At 43.3% G+C, this 16,087-nt stretch overlaps 13 non-coding genes across 13 annotated transcripts; 5 read left to right on the top strand and 8 right to left on the bottom strand.

The window, feature by feature from the left end:
• Nucleotides 1–925: 925 nt before the first annotated feature.
• TRNAL-CAA (transfer RNA leucine (anticodon CAA)) lies at nt 926–1,035 on the bottom strand. The gene is made up of 2 exons: nt 998–1,035; nt 926–971 (listed from the first exon to the last, which is right to left on the bottom strand). It is a non-coding gene; the product is annotated as a tRNA-Leu (tRNA).
• A 276-nt stretch (nt 1,036–1,311) lies between these two features.
• Nucleotides 1,312–1,384, top strand: TRNAR-UCG (transfer RNA arginine (anticodon UCG)). Its single transcript has one exon. It is a non-coding gene; the product is annotated as a tRNA-Arg (tRNA).
• Nucleotides 1,385–2,538: 1,154 nt separating this feature from the next.
• Nucleotides 2,539–2,648, bottom strand: TRNAL-CAA (transfer RNA leucine (anticodon CAA)). The gene is made up of 2 exons: nt 2,611–2,648; nt 2,539–2,584 (listed from the first exon to the last, which is right to left on the bottom strand). It is a non-coding gene; the product is annotated as a tRNA-Leu (tRNA).
• Nucleotides 2,649–4,530: 1,882 nt separating this feature from the next.
• Nucleotides 4,531–4,603, top strand: TRNAR-UCG (transfer RNA arginine (anticodon UCG)). Its single transcript has one exon. It is a non-coding gene; the product is annotated as a tRNA-Arg (tRNA).
• Nucleotides 4,604–5,757: 1,154 nt separating this feature from the next.
• Nucleotides 5,758–5,867, bottom strand: TRNAL-CAA (transfer RNA leucine (anticodon CAA)). Its single transcript has 2 exons — nt 5,830–5,867; nt 5,758–5,803 (listed from the first exon to the last, which is right to left on the bottom strand). It is a non-coding gene; the product is annotated as a tRNA-Leu (tRNA).
• A 275-nt stretch (nt 5,868–6,142) lies between these two features.
• On the top strand, nt 6,143–6,215 carry TRNAR-UCG (transfer RNA arginine (anticodon UCG)). The gene has a single exon. It is a non-coding gene; the product is annotated as a tRNA-Arg (tRNA).
• Nucleotides 6,216–7,369: 1,154 nt separating this feature from the next.
• TRNAL-CAA (transfer RNA leucine (anticodon CAA)) lies at nt 7,370–7,479 on the bottom strand. Its single transcript has 2 exons — nt 7,442–7,479; nt 7,370–7,415 (listed from the first exon to the last, which is right to left on the bottom strand). It is a non-coding gene; the product is annotated as a tRNA-Leu (tRNA).
• Nucleotides 7,480–8,981: 1,502 nt separating this feature from the next.
• TRNAL-CAA (transfer RNA leucine (anticodon CAA)) lies at nt 8,982–9,091 on the bottom strand. Its single transcript has 2 exons — nt 9,054–9,091; nt 8,982–9,027 (listed from the first exon to the last, which is right to left on the bottom strand). It is a non-coding gene; the product is annotated as a tRNA-Leu (tRNA).
• Nucleotides 9,092–9,367: 276 nt separating this feature from the next.
• On the top strand, nt 9,368–9,440 carry TRNAR-UCG (transfer RNA arginine (anticodon UCG)). The gene has a single exon. It is a non-coding gene; the product is annotated as a tRNA-Arg (tRNA).
• A 1,153-nt stretch (nt 9,441–10,593) lies between these two features.
• TRNAL-CAA (transfer RNA leucine (anticodon CAA)) lies at nt 10,594–10,703 on the bottom strand. Its single transcript has 2 exons — nt 10,666–10,703; nt 10,594–10,639 (listed from the first exon to the last, which is right to left on the bottom strand). It is a non-coding gene; the product is annotated as a tRNA-Leu (tRNA).
• A 1,496-nt stretch (nt 10,704–12,199) lies between these two features.
• TRNAL-CAA (transfer RNA leucine (anticodon CAA)) lies at nt 12,200–12,309 on the bottom strand. The gene is made up of 2 exons: nt 12,272–12,309; nt 12,200–12,245 (listed from the first exon to the last, which is right to left on the bottom strand). It is a non-coding gene; the product is annotated as a tRNA-Leu (tRNA).
• A 276-nt stretch (nt 12,310–12,585) lies between these two features.
• On the top strand, nt 12,586–12,658 carry TRNAR-UCG (transfer RNA arginine (anticodon UCG)). Its single transcript has one exon. It is a non-coding gene; the product is annotated as a tRNA-Arg (tRNA).
• Nucleotides 12,659–13,812: 1,154 nt separating this feature from the next.
• On the bottom strand, nt 13,813–13,922 carry TRNAL-CAA (transfer RNA leucine (anticodon CAA)). The gene is made up of 2 exons: nt 13,885–13,922; nt 13,813–13,858 (listed from the first exon to the last, which is right to left on the bottom strand). It is a non-coding gene; the product is annotated as a tRNA-Leu (tRNA).
• Nucleotides 13,923–16,087: the final 2,165 nt, after the last annotated feature.

Here is a 16,087-nt window from a genome sequence, read left to right as displayed (position 1 = left end):
ACCTCAAATAAACACTGCTAGTCCACACTGGGATTCTAACCTTTGCCTTACTTTGAACCCAATACCCTGATGGACCTTGGAAGAGACTCTAAGTAAACTATATGACCCAGGGTTCAAACATTCATGGTGGCATCTCCCTTTCTGCTAAGCATTTTGTTTACTAAAATGAGAAAATTAATTTCCTATATGATTTAGGAAATCCTTGTCTGCAATTCTGCTGTAAGCCAGACTTTTACAAAGGTGCAGACACAGCATGTCAAGTGGCACGATGCGATTCCATCTTGTTGCAAGCTCAACAATTTCAAAAGGTTGCCTCGGTTCCCAATTTATATAAAGAGTTCTTGCCTGAAATTTGGAAAGTATGTCTGTCATTTCCTCTGAAAAGATATGATCCACACCGCAAATGGAACACTGCAATTGGTTTTCTTGCAACCTGAACTCTTTTCAAGGAAGGGTCCGTTGAAATTTCAACAAATGAGTCTTGTCAGAAGAGGGAATAACCCCACCTCTTTCACCAAAGGTCAGAAGATACAGGGAAGACCTGTAAGTTATTGCCAAAACCTATCTCCTGAGTTCGGTCTCCTTACATATTTGTCACTTTACCTGTACACTAACCTTTTAAGATTTAGCAAAACAAATTGCCTCCAAAGCTTCTGATCCTGATGAAGTGAACTAGAAGAGAAGATGAGCTAACCCATATGACTGTAGGTGTGCCAAAGGGGATGGAATTTGTCAGTTTGTAAAACGTGTGTTAGAAAGCTTGTAGAAAAAAGTCGGCCTTGTTCCTTTTCTGCGAGATTTTCCAAAAGTCCATGTGAGGTTGCTGTTGAGAAGGCCCTTTGAAGAGCCTAGTAAACGAAAAGACCCAAGAGCTTGTTTTGGCAGGCCCGACCAATGTGCCATGATGGACAAAGTGAAAAAGCTCTGTCAGAAGTGGGATTTGAACCCACGCCTCCATTCGGAGACCAGAAGGCCCATGAGAAGGGAAGAGAAGCCTCTTGAGTCTGGCACCTTAGACCACTCGGCCATCCTGACAAGTGGTGTACTATGTGCCCATGCAGATGGCACAATGACTATACTTAACAGAGAAGAGAAAACCACAAACTTAGCCTAGAAGACTTCATGAACACTGCAAGGCATGTTTTTTCTCTGAAAACACTCATCAAACTGCCATTTTGGATCACTGCAATACCTTAGACAGCAATGTCATGTGCCTGCTCTAACAAATGAAATCCTTTGTGCTCCTTGAGCGTCTTTTCCTATGCGGTGGCTGTTTCCAGTGGAAAATGGTTTCTTCATAAAGAGGCATGAGACCGCGTGGCCTAATGGATAAGGCGTCTGACTTCGGATCAGAAGATTGAGGGTTCGAGTCCCTTCGTGGTCGTTGAGCTCTGTTCTTGTCACTTCTGTAGAGTATTTGCTCCTCTTGTTGTAAATGTCCTCGGAGACTTTGCAAAAGCCTGTGCTTCCTCACTCATGCTTATCATTCAATCCCTGCCCTTGACTGTTTACAGCTACGAAGGTGGCTGCTTTTGCTGAGCTTTCACCACAATGTCAATGACGCTAACTCTTTTCTTACAACTTGTGCAAGTCCCAGCAAAGTTTTTACATCAACCTCAAATAAACACTGCTAGTCCACACTGGGATTCTAACCTTTGCCTTACTTTGAACCCAATACCCTGATGGACCTTGGAAGAGACTCTAAGTAAACTATATGACCCAGGGTTCAAACATTCATGGTGGCATCTCCCTTTCTGCTAAGCATTTTGTTTACTAACATGAGAAAATTATTTTCCTATATGATTTAGGAAATCCTTGTCTGCAATTCTGCTGTAAGCCAGACTTTTACAAAGGTGCAGACACAGCATGTCAAGTGGCACGATGCGATTCCATCTTGTTGCAAGCTCAACAATTTCAAAAGGTTGCCTCGGTTCCCAATTTATATAAAGAGTTCTTGCCTGAAATTTGGAAAGTATGTCTGTCATTTCCTCTGAAAAGATATGATCCACACCGCAAATGGAACACTGCAATTGGTTTTCTTGCAACCTGAACTCTTTTCAAGGAAGGGTCCGTTGAAATTTCAACAAATGAGTCTTGTCAGAAGAGGGAATAACCCCACCTCTTTCACCAAAGGTCAGAACATACAGGGAAGACCTGTAAGTTATTGCCAAAACCTATCTCCTGAGTTCGGTCTCCTTACATATTTGTCACTTTACCTGTACACTAACCTTTTAAGATTTAGCAAAACAAATTGCCTCCAAAGCTTCTGATCCTGATGAAGTGAACTAGAAGAGAAGATGAGCTAACCCATATGACTGTAGGTGTGCCAAAGGGGATGGAATTTGTCAGTTTGTAAAACGTGTGTTAGAAAGCTTGTAGAAAAAAGTCGGCCTTGTTCCTTTTCTGCGAGATTTTCCAAAAGTCCATGTGAGGTTGCTGTTGAGAAGGCCCTTTGAAGAGCCTAGTAAACGAAAAGACCCAAGAGCTTGTTTTGGCAGGCCCGACCAATGTGCCATGATGGACAAAGTGAAAAAGCTCTGTCAGAAGTGGGATTTGAACCCACGCCTCCATTCGGAGACCAGAAGGCCCATGAGAAGGGAAGAGAAGCCTCTTGAGTCTGGCACCTTAGACCACTCGGCCATCCTGACAAGCGGTGTACTATGTGCCCATGCAGCTGGCACAATGACTATACTTAACAGAGAAGAGACAACCACAAACTTAGCCTAGAAGACTTCATGAACACTGCAAGGCATGTTTTTTCTCTGAAAACACTCATCAAACTGCCATTTTGGATCACTGCAATACCTTAGACAGCAATGTCATGTGCCTGCTCTAACAAATGAAATCCTTTGTGCTCCTTGAGCGTCTTTTCCTATGCGGTGGCTGTTTCCAGTGGAAAATGGTTTCTTCATAAAGAGGCATGAGACCGCGTGGCCTAATGGATAAGGCGTCTGACTTCGGATCAGAAGATTGAGGGTTTGAGTCCAGTTGTTGAGCTCTGTTCTTGTCACTTCTGTAGAGTATTTGCTCCTCTTGTTGTAAATGTCCTCGGAGACTTTGCAAAAGCCTGTGCTTCCTCACTCATGCTTATCATTCAATCCCTGCCCTTGACTGTTTACAGCTACAAAGGTGGCTGCTTTTGCTGAGCTTTCACCACAATGTCAATGACGCTAACTCTTTTCTTACAACTTGTGCAAGTCCCAGCAAAGTTTTTACATCAACCTCAAATAAACACTGCTAGTCCACACTGGGATTCTAACCTTTGCCTTACTTTGAACCCAATACCCTGATGGACCTTGGAAGAGACTCTAAGTAAACTATATGACCCAGGGTTCAAACATTCATGGTGGCATCTCCCTTTCTGCTAAGCATTTTGTTTACTAACATGAGAAAATGAATTTCCTATATGATTTAGGAAATCCTTGTCTGCAATTCTGCTGTAAGCCATACTTTTACAAAGGTGCAGACACAGCATGTCAAGTGGCACGATGCGATTCCTTCTTGTTGCAAGCTCAACAATTTCAAAAGGTTGCCTCGGTTCCCAATTTATATAAAGAGTTCTTGCCTGAAATTTGGAAAGTATGTCTGTCATTTCCTCTGAAAAGATATGATCCACACCGCAAATGGAACACTGCAATTGGTTTTCTTGCAACCTGAACTCTTTTCAAGGAAGGGTCCGTTGAAATTTCAACAAATGAGTCTTGTCAGAAGAGGGAATAACCCCACCTCTTTTACCAAAGGTCAGAAGATACAGGGAAGACCTGTAAGTTATTGCCAAAACCTATCTCCTGAGTTCGGTCTCCTTACATATTTGTCACTTTACCTGTACACTAACCTTTTAAGATTTAGCAAAACAAATTGCCTCCAAAGCTTCTGATCCTGATGAAGTGAACTAGAAGAGAAGATGAGCTAACCCATATGACTGTAGGTGTGCCAAAGGGGATGGAATTTGTCAGTTTGTAAAACGTGTGTTAGAAAGCTTGTAGAAAAAAGTCGGCCTTGTTCCTTTTCTGCGAGATTTTCCAAAAGTCCATGTGAGGTTGCTGTTGAGAAGGCCCTTTGAAGAGCCTAGTAAACGAAAAGACCCAAGAGCTTGTTTTGGCAGGCCCGACCAATGTGCCATGATGGACAAAGTGAAAAAGCTCTGTCAGAAGTGGGATTTGAACCCACGCCTCCATTCGGAGACCAGAAGGCCCATGAGAGGGGAAGAGAAGCCTCTTGAGTTTGCGCCTTAGACCACTCGGCCATCCTGACAAGTGGTGTACTATGTGCCCATGCAGATGGCACAATGACTATACTTAACAGAGAAGAGAAAACCACAAACTTAGCCTAGAAGACTTCATGAACACTGCAAGGCATGTTTTTTCTCTGAAAACACTCATCAAACTGCCATTTTGGATCACTGCAATACCTTAGACAGCAATGTCATGTGCCTGCTCTAACAAATGAAATCCTTTGTGCTCCTTGAGCGTCTTTTCCTATGCGGTGGCTGTTTCCAGTGGAAAATGGTTTCTTCGTAAAGAGGCATGAGACCGCGTGGCCTAATGGATAAGGCGTCTGACTTCGGATCAGAAGATTGAGGGTTCGAGTCCCTTCGTGGTCGTTGAGCTCTGTTCTTGTCACTTCTGTAGAGTATTTGCTCCTCTTGTTGTAAATGTCCTCGGAGACTTTGCAAAAGCCTGTGCTTCCTCACTCATGCTTATCATTCAATCCCTGCCCTTGACTGTTTACAGCTACAAAGGTGGCTGCTTTTGCTGAGCTTTCACCACAATGTCAATGACGCTAACTCTTTTCTTACAACTTGTGCAAGTCCCAGCAAAGTTTTTACATCAACCTCAAATAAACACTGCTAGTCCACACTGGGATTCTAACCTTTGCCTTACTTTGAACCCAATACCCTGATGGACCTTGGAAGAGACGCTAAGTAAACTATATGACCCAGGGTTCAAACATTCATGGTGGCATCTCCCTTTCTGCTAAGCATTTTGTTTACTAACATGAGAAAATTAATTTCCTATATGATTTAGGAAATCCTTGTCTGCAATTCTGCTGTAAGCCAGACTTTTACAAAGGTGCAGACACAGCATGTCAAGTGGCACGATGCGATTCCTTCTTGTTGCAAGCTCAACAATTTCAAAAGGTTGCCTCGGTTCCCAATTTATATGAAGAGTTCTTGCCTGAAATTTGGAAAGTATGTCTGTCATTTCCTCTGAAAAGATATGATCCACACCGCAAATGGAACACTGCAATTGGTTTTCTTGCAACCTGAACTCTTTTCAAGGAAGGGTCCGTTGAAATTTCAACAAATGAGTCTTGTCAGAAGAGGGAATAACCCCACCTCTTTCACCAAAGGTCAGAACATACAGGGAAGACCTGTAAGTTATTGCCAAAACCTATCTCCTGAGTTCGGTCTCCTTACATATTTGTCACTTTACCTGTACACTAACCTTTTAAGATTTAGCAAAACAAATTGCCTCCAAAGCTTCTGATCCTGATGAAGTGAACTAGAAGAGAAGATGAGCTAACCCATATGACTGTAGGTGTGCCAAAGGGGATGGAATTTGTCAGTTTGTAAAACGTGTGTTAGAAAGCTTGTAGAAAAAAGTCGGCCTTGTTCCTTTTCTGCGAGATTTTCCAAAAGTCCATGTGAGGTTGCTGTTGAGAAGGCCCTTTGAAGAGCCTAGTAAACGAAAAGACCCAAGAGCTTGTTTTGGCAGGCCCGACCAATGTGCCATGATAGACAAAGTGAAAAAGCTCTGTCAGAAGTGGGATTTGAACCCACACCTCCATTCGGAGACCAGAAGGCCCATGAGAAGGGAAGAGAAGCCTCTTGCGTCTGGCGCCTTAGACCACTCGGCCATCCTGACAAGCAGTGTACTATGTTCCCATGCAGCTGGCACAATGACTATACTTAACAGAGAAGAGACAACCACAAACTTAGCCTAGAAGACTTCATGAACACTGCAAGGCATGTTTTTTCTCTGAAAACACTCATCAAACTGCCATTTTGGATCACTGCAATACCTTAGACAGCAATGTCATGTGCCTGCTCTAACAAATGAAATCTTTGTGCTCCTTGAGCGTCTTTTCCTATGCGGTGGCTGTTTCCAGTGGAAAATGGTTTCTTCATAAAGAGGCATGAGACCGCGTGGCCTAATGGATAAGGCGTCTGACTTCGGATCAGAAGATTGAGGGTTTGAGTCCCTTTGTGGTCGTTGAGCTCTGTTCTTGTCACTTCTGTAGAGTATTTGCTCCTCTTGTTGTAAATGTCCTCGGAGACTTTGCAAAAGCCTGTGCTTCCTCACTCATGCTTATCATTCAATCCCTGCCCTTGACTGTTTACAGCTACAAAGGTGGCTGCTTTTGCTGAGCTTTCACCACAATGTCAATGACGCTAACTCTTTTCTTACAACTTGTGCAAGTCCCAGCAAAGTTTTTACATCAACCTCAAATAAACACTGCTAGTCCACACTGGGATTCTAACCTTTGCCTTACTTTGAACCCAATACCCTGATGGACCTTGGAAGAGACTCTAAGTAAACTATATGACCCAGGGTTCAAACATTCATGGTGGCATCTCCCTTTCTGCTAAGCATTTTGTTTACTAACATGAGAAAATTAATTTCCTATATGATTTAGGAAATCCTTGTCTGCAATTCTGCTGTAAGCCAGACTTTTACAAAGGTGCAGACACAGCATGTCAAGTGGCACGATGCGATTCCATCTTGTTGCAAGCTCAACAATTTCAAAAGGTTGCCTCGGTTCCCAATTTATATAAAGAGTTCTTGCCTGAAATTTGGAAAGTATGTCTGTCATTTCCTCTGAAAAGATATGATCCACACCGCAAATGGAACACTGCAATTGGTTTTCTTGCAACCTGAACTCTTTTCAAGGAAGGGTCCGTTGAAATTTCAACAAATGAGTCTTGTCAGAAGAGGGAATAACCCCACCTCTTTCACCAAAGGTCAGAAGATACAGGGAAGACCTGTAAGTTATTGCCAAAACCTATCTCCTGAGTTCGGTCTCCTTACATATTTGTCACTTTACCTGTACACTAACCTTTTAAGATTTAGCAAAACAAATTGCCTCCAAAGCTTCTGATCCTGATGAAGTGAACTAGAAGAGAAGATGAGCTAACCCATATGACTGTAGGTGTGCCAAAGGGGATGGAATTTGTCAGTTTGTAAAACGTGTGTTAGAAAGCTTGTAGAAAAAAGTCGGCCTTGTTCCTTTTCTGCGAGATTTTCCAAAAGTCCATGTGAGGTTGCTGTTGAGAAGGCCCTTTGAAGAGCCTAGTAAACGAAAAAACCCAAGAGCTTGTTTTGGCAGGCCCGACCAATGTGCCATGATAGACAAAGTGAAAAAGCTCTGTCAGAAGTGGGATTTGAACCCACGCCTCCATTCGGAGACCAGAAGGCCCATGAGAAGGGAAGAGAAGCCTCTTGCGTCTGGCGCCTTAGACCACTCGGCCATCCTGACAAGCAGTGTACTATGTTCCCATGCAGCTGGCACAATGACTATACTTAACAGAGAAGAGACAACCACAAACTTAGCCTAGAAGACTTCATGAACACTGCAAGGCATGTTTTTTCTCTGAAAACACTCATCAAACTGCCATTTTGGATCACTGCAATACCTTAGACAGCAATGTCATGTGCCTGCTCTAACAAATGAAATCTTTGTGCTCCTTGAGCGTCTTTTCCTATGCGGTGGCTGTTTCCAGTGGAAAATGGTTTCTTCATAAAGAGGCATGAGACCGCGTGGCCTAATGGATAAGGCGTCTGACTTCGGATCAGAAGATTGAGTGTTTGAGTCCCTTTGTGGTCGTTGAGCTCTGTTCTTGTCACTTCTGTAGAGTATTTGCTCCTCTTGTTGTAAATGTCCTCGGAGACTTTGCAAAAGCCTGTGCTTCCTCACTCATGCTTATCATTCAATCCCTGCCCTTGACTGTTTACAGCTACAAAGGTGGCTGCTTTTGCTGAGCTTTCACCACAATGTCAATGACGCTAACTCTTTTCTTACAACTTGTGCAAGTCCCAGCAAAGTTTTTACATCAACCTCAAATAAACACTGCTAGTCCACACTGGGATTCTAACCTTTGCCTTACTTTGAACCCAATACCCTGATGGACCTTGGAAGAGACTCTAAGTAAACTATATGACCCAGGGTTCAAACATTCATGGTGGCATCTCCCTTTCTGCTAAGCATTTTGTTTACTAACATGAGAAAATTAATTTCCTATATGATTTAGGAAATCCTTGTCTGCAATTCTGCTGTAAGCCAGACTTTTACAAAGGTGCAGACACAGCATGTCAAGTGGCACGATGCGATTCCATCTTGTTGCAAGCTCAACAATTTCAAAAGGTTGCCTCGGTTCCCAATTTATATAAAGAGTTCTTGCCTGAAATTTGGAAAGTATGTCTGTCATTTCCTCTGAAAAGATATGATCCACACCGCAAATGGAACACTGCAATTGGTTTTCTTGCAACCTGAACTCTTTTCAAGGAAGGGTCCGTTGAAATTTCAACAAATGAGTCTTGTCAGAAGAGGGAATAACCCCACCTCTTTCACCAAAGGTCAGAAGATACAGGGAAGACCTGTAAGTTATTGCCAAAACCTATCTCCTGAGTTCGGTCTCCTTACATATTTGTCACTTTACCTGTACACTAACCTTTTAAGATTTAGCAAAACAAATTGCCTCCAAAGCTTCTGATCCTGATGAAGTGAACTAGAAGAGAAGATGAGCTAACCCATATGACTGTAGGTGTGCCAAAGGGGATGGAATTTGTCAGTTTGTAAAACGTGTGTTAGAAAGCTTGTAGAAAAAAGTCGGCCTTGTTCCTTTTCTGCGAGATTTTCCAAAAGTCCATGTGAGGTTGCTGTTGAGAAGGCCCTTTGAAGAGCCTAGTAAACGAAAAGACCCAAGAGCTTGCTTTGGCAGGCCCGACCAATGTGCCATGATGGACAAAGTGAAAAAGCTCTGTCAGAAGTGGGATTTGAACCCACGCCTCCATTCGGAGACCAGAAGGCCCATGAGAAGGGAAGAGAAGCCTCTTGAGTCTGGCACCTTAGACCACTCGGCCATCCTGACAAGCGGTGTACTATGTGCCCATGCAGCTGGCACAATGACTATACTTAACAGAGAAGAGACAACCACAAACTTAGCCTAGAAGACTTCATGAACACTGCAAGGCATGTTTTTTCTCTGAAAACACTCATCAAACTGCCATTTTGGATCACTGCAATACCTTAGACAGCAATGTCATGTGCCTGCTCTAACAAATGAAATCCTTTGTGCTCCTTGAGCGTCTTTTCCTATGCGGTGGCTGTTTCCAGTGGAAAATGGTTTCTTCATAAAGAGGCATGAGACCGCGTGGCCTAATGGATAAGGCGTCTGACTTCGGATCAGAAGATTGAGGGTTTGAGTCCCTTCGTGGTCGTTGAGCTCTGTTCTTGTCACTTCTGTAGTGTATTTGCTCCTCTTGTTGTAAATGTCCTCGGAGACTTTGCAAAAGCCTGTGCTTCCTCACTCATGCTTATCATTCAATCCCTGCCCTTGACTGTTTACAGCTACAAAGGTGGCTGCTTTTGCTGAGCTTTCACCACAATGTCAATGACGCTAACTCTTTTCTTACAACTTGTGCAAGTCCCAGCAAAGTTTTTACATCAACCTCAAATAAACACTGCTAGTCCACACTGGGATTCTAACCTTTGCCTTACTTTGAACCCAATACCCTGATGGACCTTGGAAGAGACTCTAAGTAAACTATATGACCCAGAGTTCAAACATTCATGGTGGCATCTCCCTTTCTGCTAAGCATTTTGTTTACTAACATGAGAAAATTAATTTCCTATATGATTTAGGAAATCCTTGTCTGCAATTCTGCTGTAAGCCAGACTTTTACAAAGGTGCAGACACAGCATGTCAAGTGGCACGATGCGATTCCTTCTTGTTGCAAGCTCAACAATTTCAAAAGGTTGCCTCGGTTCCCAATTTATATGAAGAGTTCTTGCCTGAAATTTGGAAAGTATGTCTGTCATTTCCTCTGAAAAGATATGATCCACACCGCAAATGGAACACTGCAATTGGTTTTCTTGCAACCTGAACTCTTTTCAAGGAAGGGTCCGTTGAAATTTCAACAAATGAGTCTTGTCAGAAGAGGGAATATGCCCACCTCTTTCACCAAAGGTCAGAACATACAGGGAAGACCTGTAAGTTATTGCCAAAACCTATCTCCTGAGTTCGGTCTCCTTACATATTTGTCACTTTACCTGTACACTAACCTTTTAAGATTTAGCAAAACAAATTGCCTCCAAAGCTTCTGATCCTGATGAAGTGAACTAGAAGAGAAGATGAGCTAACCCATATGACTGTAGGTGTGCCAAAGGGGATGGAATTTGTCAGTTTGTAAAACGTGTGTTAGAAAGCTTGTAGAAAAAGTCGGCCTTGTTCCTTTTCTGCGAGATTTTCCAAAAGTCCATGTGAGGTTGCTGTTGAGAAGGCCCTTTGAAGAGCCTAGTAAACGAAAAGACCCAAGAGCTTGTTTTGGCAGGCCCGACCAATGTGCCATGATGGACAAAGTGAAAAAGCTCTGTGAGAAGTGGGATTTGAACCCACGCCTCCATTCGGAGACCAGAAGGCCCATGAGAAGGGAAGAGAAGCCTCTTGAGTCTGGTGCCTTAGACCACTCGGCCATCCTGACAAGCGGTGTACTATGTGCCCATGCAGCTGGCACAATGACTATACTTAACAGAGAAGAGACAACCACAAACTTAGCCTAGAAGACTTCATGAACACTGCAAGGCATGTTTTTTCTCTGAAAACACTCATCAAACTGCCATTTTGGATCACTGCAATACCTTAGACAGCAATGTCATGTGCCTGCTCTAACAAATGAAATCCTTTGTGCTCCTTGAGCGTCTTTTCCTATGCGGTGGCTGTTTCCAGTGGAAAATGTTTTTTTTCTTAAAGAGGCATGAGACCGCGTGGCCTAATGGATAAGGCGTCTGACTTCAGATCAGAAGATTGAGGGTTTGAGTCCCTTCGTGGTCGTTGAGCTCTGCTCTTGTCACTTCTGTAGAGTGTTTGCTCCTCTTGTTGTAAATGTCCTCGGAGACTTTGCAAAAGCCTGTGCTTCCTCACTCATGCTTATCATTCAATCCCTGCCCTTGACTGTTTACAGCTACAAAGGTGGCTGCTTTTGCTGAGCTTTCACCACAATGTCAATGACGCTAACTCTTTTCTTACAACTTGTGCAAGTCCCAGCAAAGTTTTTACATCAACCTCAAATAAACACTGCTAGTCCACACTGGGATTCTAACCTTTGCCTTACTTTGAACCCAATACCCTGATGGACCTTGGAAGAGACTCTAAGTAAACTATATGACCCAGGGTTCAAACATTCATGGTGGCATCTCCCTTTCTGCTAAGCATTTTGTTTACTAACATGAGAAAATTAATTTCCTATATGATTTAGGAAATCCTTGTCTGCAATTCTGCTGTAAGCCATACTTTTACAAAGGTGCAGACACAGCATGTCAAGTGGCACGATGCGATTCCTTCTTGTTGCAAGCTCAACAATTTCAAAAGGTTGCCTCGGTTCCCAATTTATATGAAGAGTTCTTGCCTGAAATTTGGAAAGTATGTCTGTCATTTCCTCTGAAAAGATATGATCCACACCGCAAATGGAACACTGCAATTGGTTTTCTTGCAACCTGAACTCTTTTCAAGGAAGGGTCCGTTGAAATTTCAACAATTGAGTCTTGTCAGAAGAGGGAATAACCCCACCTCTTTCACCAAAGGTCAGAAGATACAGGGAAGACCTGTAAGTTATTGCCAAAACCTATCTCCTGAGTTCGGTCTCCTTACATATTTGTCACTTTACCTGTACACTAACCTTTTAAGATTTAGCAAAACAAATTGCCTCCAAAGCTTCTGATCCTGATGAAGTGAACTAGAAGAGAAGATGAGCTAACCCATATGACTGTAGGTGTGCCAAAGGGGATGGAATTTGTCAGTTTGTAAAACGTGTGTTAGAAAGCTTGTAGAAAAAAGTCGGCCTTGTTCCTTTTCTGCGAGATTTTCCAAAAGTCCATGTGAGGTTGCTGTTGAGAAGGCCCTTTGAAGATCCTAGTAAACGAAAAGACCCAAGAGCTTGTTTTGGCAGGCCCGACCAATGTGCCATGATGGACAAAGCTCTGTCAGAAGTGGGATTTGAACCCACGCCTCCATTCGGAGACCAGAAGGCCCATGAGAAGGGAAGAGAAGCCTCTTGAGTCTGGCACCTTAGACCACTCGGCCATCCTGACAAGCGGTGTACTAGGTGCCCATGCAGCTGGCACAATGACTATACTTAACAGAGAAGAGACAACCACAAACTTAGCCTAGAAGACTTCATGAACACTGCAAGGCATGTTTTTTCTCTGAAAACACTCATCAAACTGCCATTTTGGATCACTGCAATACCTTAGACAGCAATGTCATGTGCCTGCTCTAACAAATGAAATCCTTTGTGCTCCTTGAGCGTCTTTTTCTATGCGATGGCTGTTTCCAGTGGAAAATGGTTTCTTCATAAAGAGGCATGAGACCGCGTGGCCTAATGGATAAGGCGTCTGACTTCGGATCAGAAGATTGAGGGTTTGAGTCCCTTCGTGGTCGTTGAGCTCTGTTCTTGTCACTTCTGTAGAGTATTTGCTCCTCTTGTTGTAAATGTCCTCGGAGACTTTGCAAAAGCCTGTGCTTCCTCACTCATGCTTATCATTCAATCCCTGCCCTTGACTGTTTACAGCTACAAAGGTGGCTGCTTTTGCTGAGCTTTCACCACAATGTCAATGACGCTAACTCTTTTCTTACAACTTGTGCAAGTCCCAGCAAAGTTTTTACATCAACCTCAAATAAACACTGCTAGTCCACACTGGGATTCTAACCTTTGCCTTACTTTGAACCCAATACCCTGATGGACCTTGGAAGAGACTCTAAGTAAACTATATGACCCAGAGTTCAAACATTCATGGTGGCATCTTCCTTTCTGCTAAGCATTTTGTTTACTAACATGAGAAAATTAATTTCCTATATGATTTAGGAAATCCTTGTCTGCAATTCTGCTGTAAGCCAGACTTTTACAAAGGTGCAGACACAGCATGTCAAGTGGCACGATGCGATTCCTTCTTGTTGCAAGCTCAACAATTTCAAAAGGTTGCCTCGGTTCCCAATTTATATGAAGAGTTCTTGCCTGAAATTTGGAAAGTATGTCTGTCATTTCCTCTGAAAAGATATGATCCACACCGCAAATGGAACACTGCAATTGGTTTTCTTGCAACCTGAACTCTTTTCAAGGAAGGGTCCGTTGAAATTTCAACAAATGAGTCTTGTCAGAAGAGGGAATATGCCCACCTCTTTCACCAAAGGTCAGAACATACAGGGAAGACCTGTAAGTTATTGCCAAAACCTATCTCCTGAGTTCGGTCTCCTTACATATTTGTCACTTTACCTGTACACTAACCTTTTAAGATTTAGCAAAACAAATTGCCTCCAAAGCTTCTGATCCTGATGAAGTGAACTAGAAGAGAAGATGAGCTAACCCATATGAGTGTAGGTGTGCCAAAGGGGATGGAATTTGTCAGTTTGTAAAACGTGTGTTAGAAAGCTTGTAGAAAAAAGTCGGCCTTGTTCCTTTTCTGCGAGATTTTCCAAAAGTCCATGTGAGGTTGCTGTTGAGAAGGCCCTTTGAAGAGCCTAGTAAACGAAAAGACCCAAGAGCTTGTTTTGGCAGGCCCGACCAATGTGCCATGATGGACAAAGTGAAAAAGCTCTGTCAGAAGTGGGATTTGAACCCACGCCTCCATTCGGAGACCAGAAGGCCCATGAGAAGGGAAGAGAAGCCTCTTGAGTCTGGCGCCTTAGACCACTCGGCCATCCTGACAAGCGGTGTACTATGTGCCCATGCAGCTGGCACAATGACTATACTTAACAGAGAAGAGACATCCACAAACTTAGCCTAGAAGACTTCATGAACACTGCAAGGCATGTTTTTTCTCTGAAAACACTCATCAAACTGCCATTTTGGATCACTGCAATACCTTAGACAGCAATGTCATGTGCCTGCTCTAACAAATGAAATCCTTTGTGCTCCTTGAGCGTCTTTTCCTATGCGGTGGCTGTTTCCAGTGGAAAATGTTTTTTTTCATAAAGAGGCATGAGACCGTGTGGCCTAATGGATAAGGCGTCTGACTTCAGATCAGAAGATTGAGGGTTTGAGTCCCTTCGTGGTCGTTGAGCGTTGTTCTTGTCACTTCTGTAGAGTGTTTGCTCCTCTTGTTGTAAATGTCCTCGGAGACTTTGCAAAAGCCTGTGCTTCCTCACTCATGCTTATCATTCAATCCCTGCCCTTGACTGTTTACAGCTACAAAGGTGGCTGCTTTTGCTGAGCTTTCACCACAATGTCAATGACGCTAACTCTTTTCTTACAACTTGTGCAAGTCCCAGCAAAGTTTTTACATCAACCTCAAATAAACACTGCTAGTCCACACTGGGATTCTAACCTTTGCCTTACTTTGAACCCAATACCCTGATGGACCTTGGAAGAGACTCTAAGTAAACTATATGACCCAGGGTTCAAACATTCATGGTGGCATCTCCCTTTCTGCTAAGCATTTTGTTTACTAACATGAGAAAATTAATTTCCTATATGATTTAGGAAATCCTTGTCTGCAATTCTGCTGTAAGCCAGACTTTTACAAAGGTGCAGACACAGCATGTCAAATGGCACGATGCGATTCCTTCTTGTTGCAAGCTCAACAATTTCAAAAGGTTGCCTCGGTTCCAAATTTATATGAAGAGTTCTTGCCTGACATTTGGAAAGTATGTGTGATGATCGCTGCTGCAGCAGCTGTTGCTGGAAGTAGTAGTGCTGCAGCTCAGGCAGTTCTGATCTATTTCCATGCAAGCTGCATAGCTTTGTCTGTCTTTCCCTGCTGTCAGCTTGTGACTGATTATCATTCACCTGTGTGGGAATCTGCATGTCTGCTCCCATTGGATGACCTCAGTATAAAGATCTGCTTCCTGCAGGGTTTCCTTGGGTTTTCATAGCTTCAGTTAAGCCCGTCTTGCTGTCGCTTCAGCCCCCAATCATGTTTCTTGTTCTAAAGATACTTTGCTGGTTTTACATCATATATTGGTTCATTGCCAATATATATGCATACCAGCACGTTTATTATTTTCCTTGTATTCGTGTTACGTTGATACATCAGTGTCGCTGATATATACGTACACGAACTGTTTATTTCCTGTGTTCAGTTAGTCAGTTTTCCAGCACGTTTTGGTAGTTTGCGCGTTCCGTGAGCACCCGTGCTGAGCTAGTTATCCTGTTCCTGGTCCTGTTTGTGGATTGCGTTCATCTCTGCGAAGAGATAACGAATCCTTCTGAATCCTGTTCTGTTACTGTTTGTGGATTGCGTTCATCTCTGCGAAGAGATAGCGAATCCTTCTGATTCCTGTTCCCTGTATTACTCCAGTCCTAGTCAGCGTTCCTGCTTATGTCATATATCGGTTCATTGCCGATATATACATATGTTAGTCAGACGTTACAAATAGTTTCAATGATAGCTGTAATTGTAATACGCTAGGAAAACATACTTATTGTATATTTATCTGTGTTACGTTCATCTATCTCGATCCTGCTATTTCCTGACTATCCTGTCCTGTCTTTGTGAGGCACGCCATCGCCGCAACGCATTGGCTGCCTCATTCCAGTCTGTCTGGTTTTGGACGCTTGCTGTCGCTAAGTAGCCGCTAGCTAGCAAGCGTTCATTCTGTCTACCTGTCCTGATCTCCTCAGTTCTGGTTTATGCGCTCAGCGCTACTTTGCGCTGAGACGTTATAACGAAAGCATTGTTTGTGGCTGTCAGATCTGCACCGGCTCTGTGCGCCACAATCTCCTATTGGAGTCAGTCCTCCCCTCCACTATACTAGGGATAGCCTGTTTCTTTGTGCTAGTGTGTGTACCTCCTCCACGTCAGCTCATGCGTTGCATGCTGACTGTGGAGAATACACCACCAAGCCTTACAGTATGTCTGTCATTTCCTCTGA

Source organism: Hyperolius riggenbachi, chromosome 8 (assembly GCF_040937935.1).
Source record: "Hyperolius riggenbachi isolate aHypRig1 chromosome 8, aHypRig1.pri, whole genome shotgun sequence".
Lineage (NCBI taxonomy): Eukaryota > Metazoa > Chordata > Amphibia > Anura > Hyperoliidae > Hyperolius > Hyperolius riggenbachi.
The sequence above is the reverse complement of the archived record's forward strand: the minus strand, read 5'-3'. Positions and strand labels throughout refer to the sequence as shown.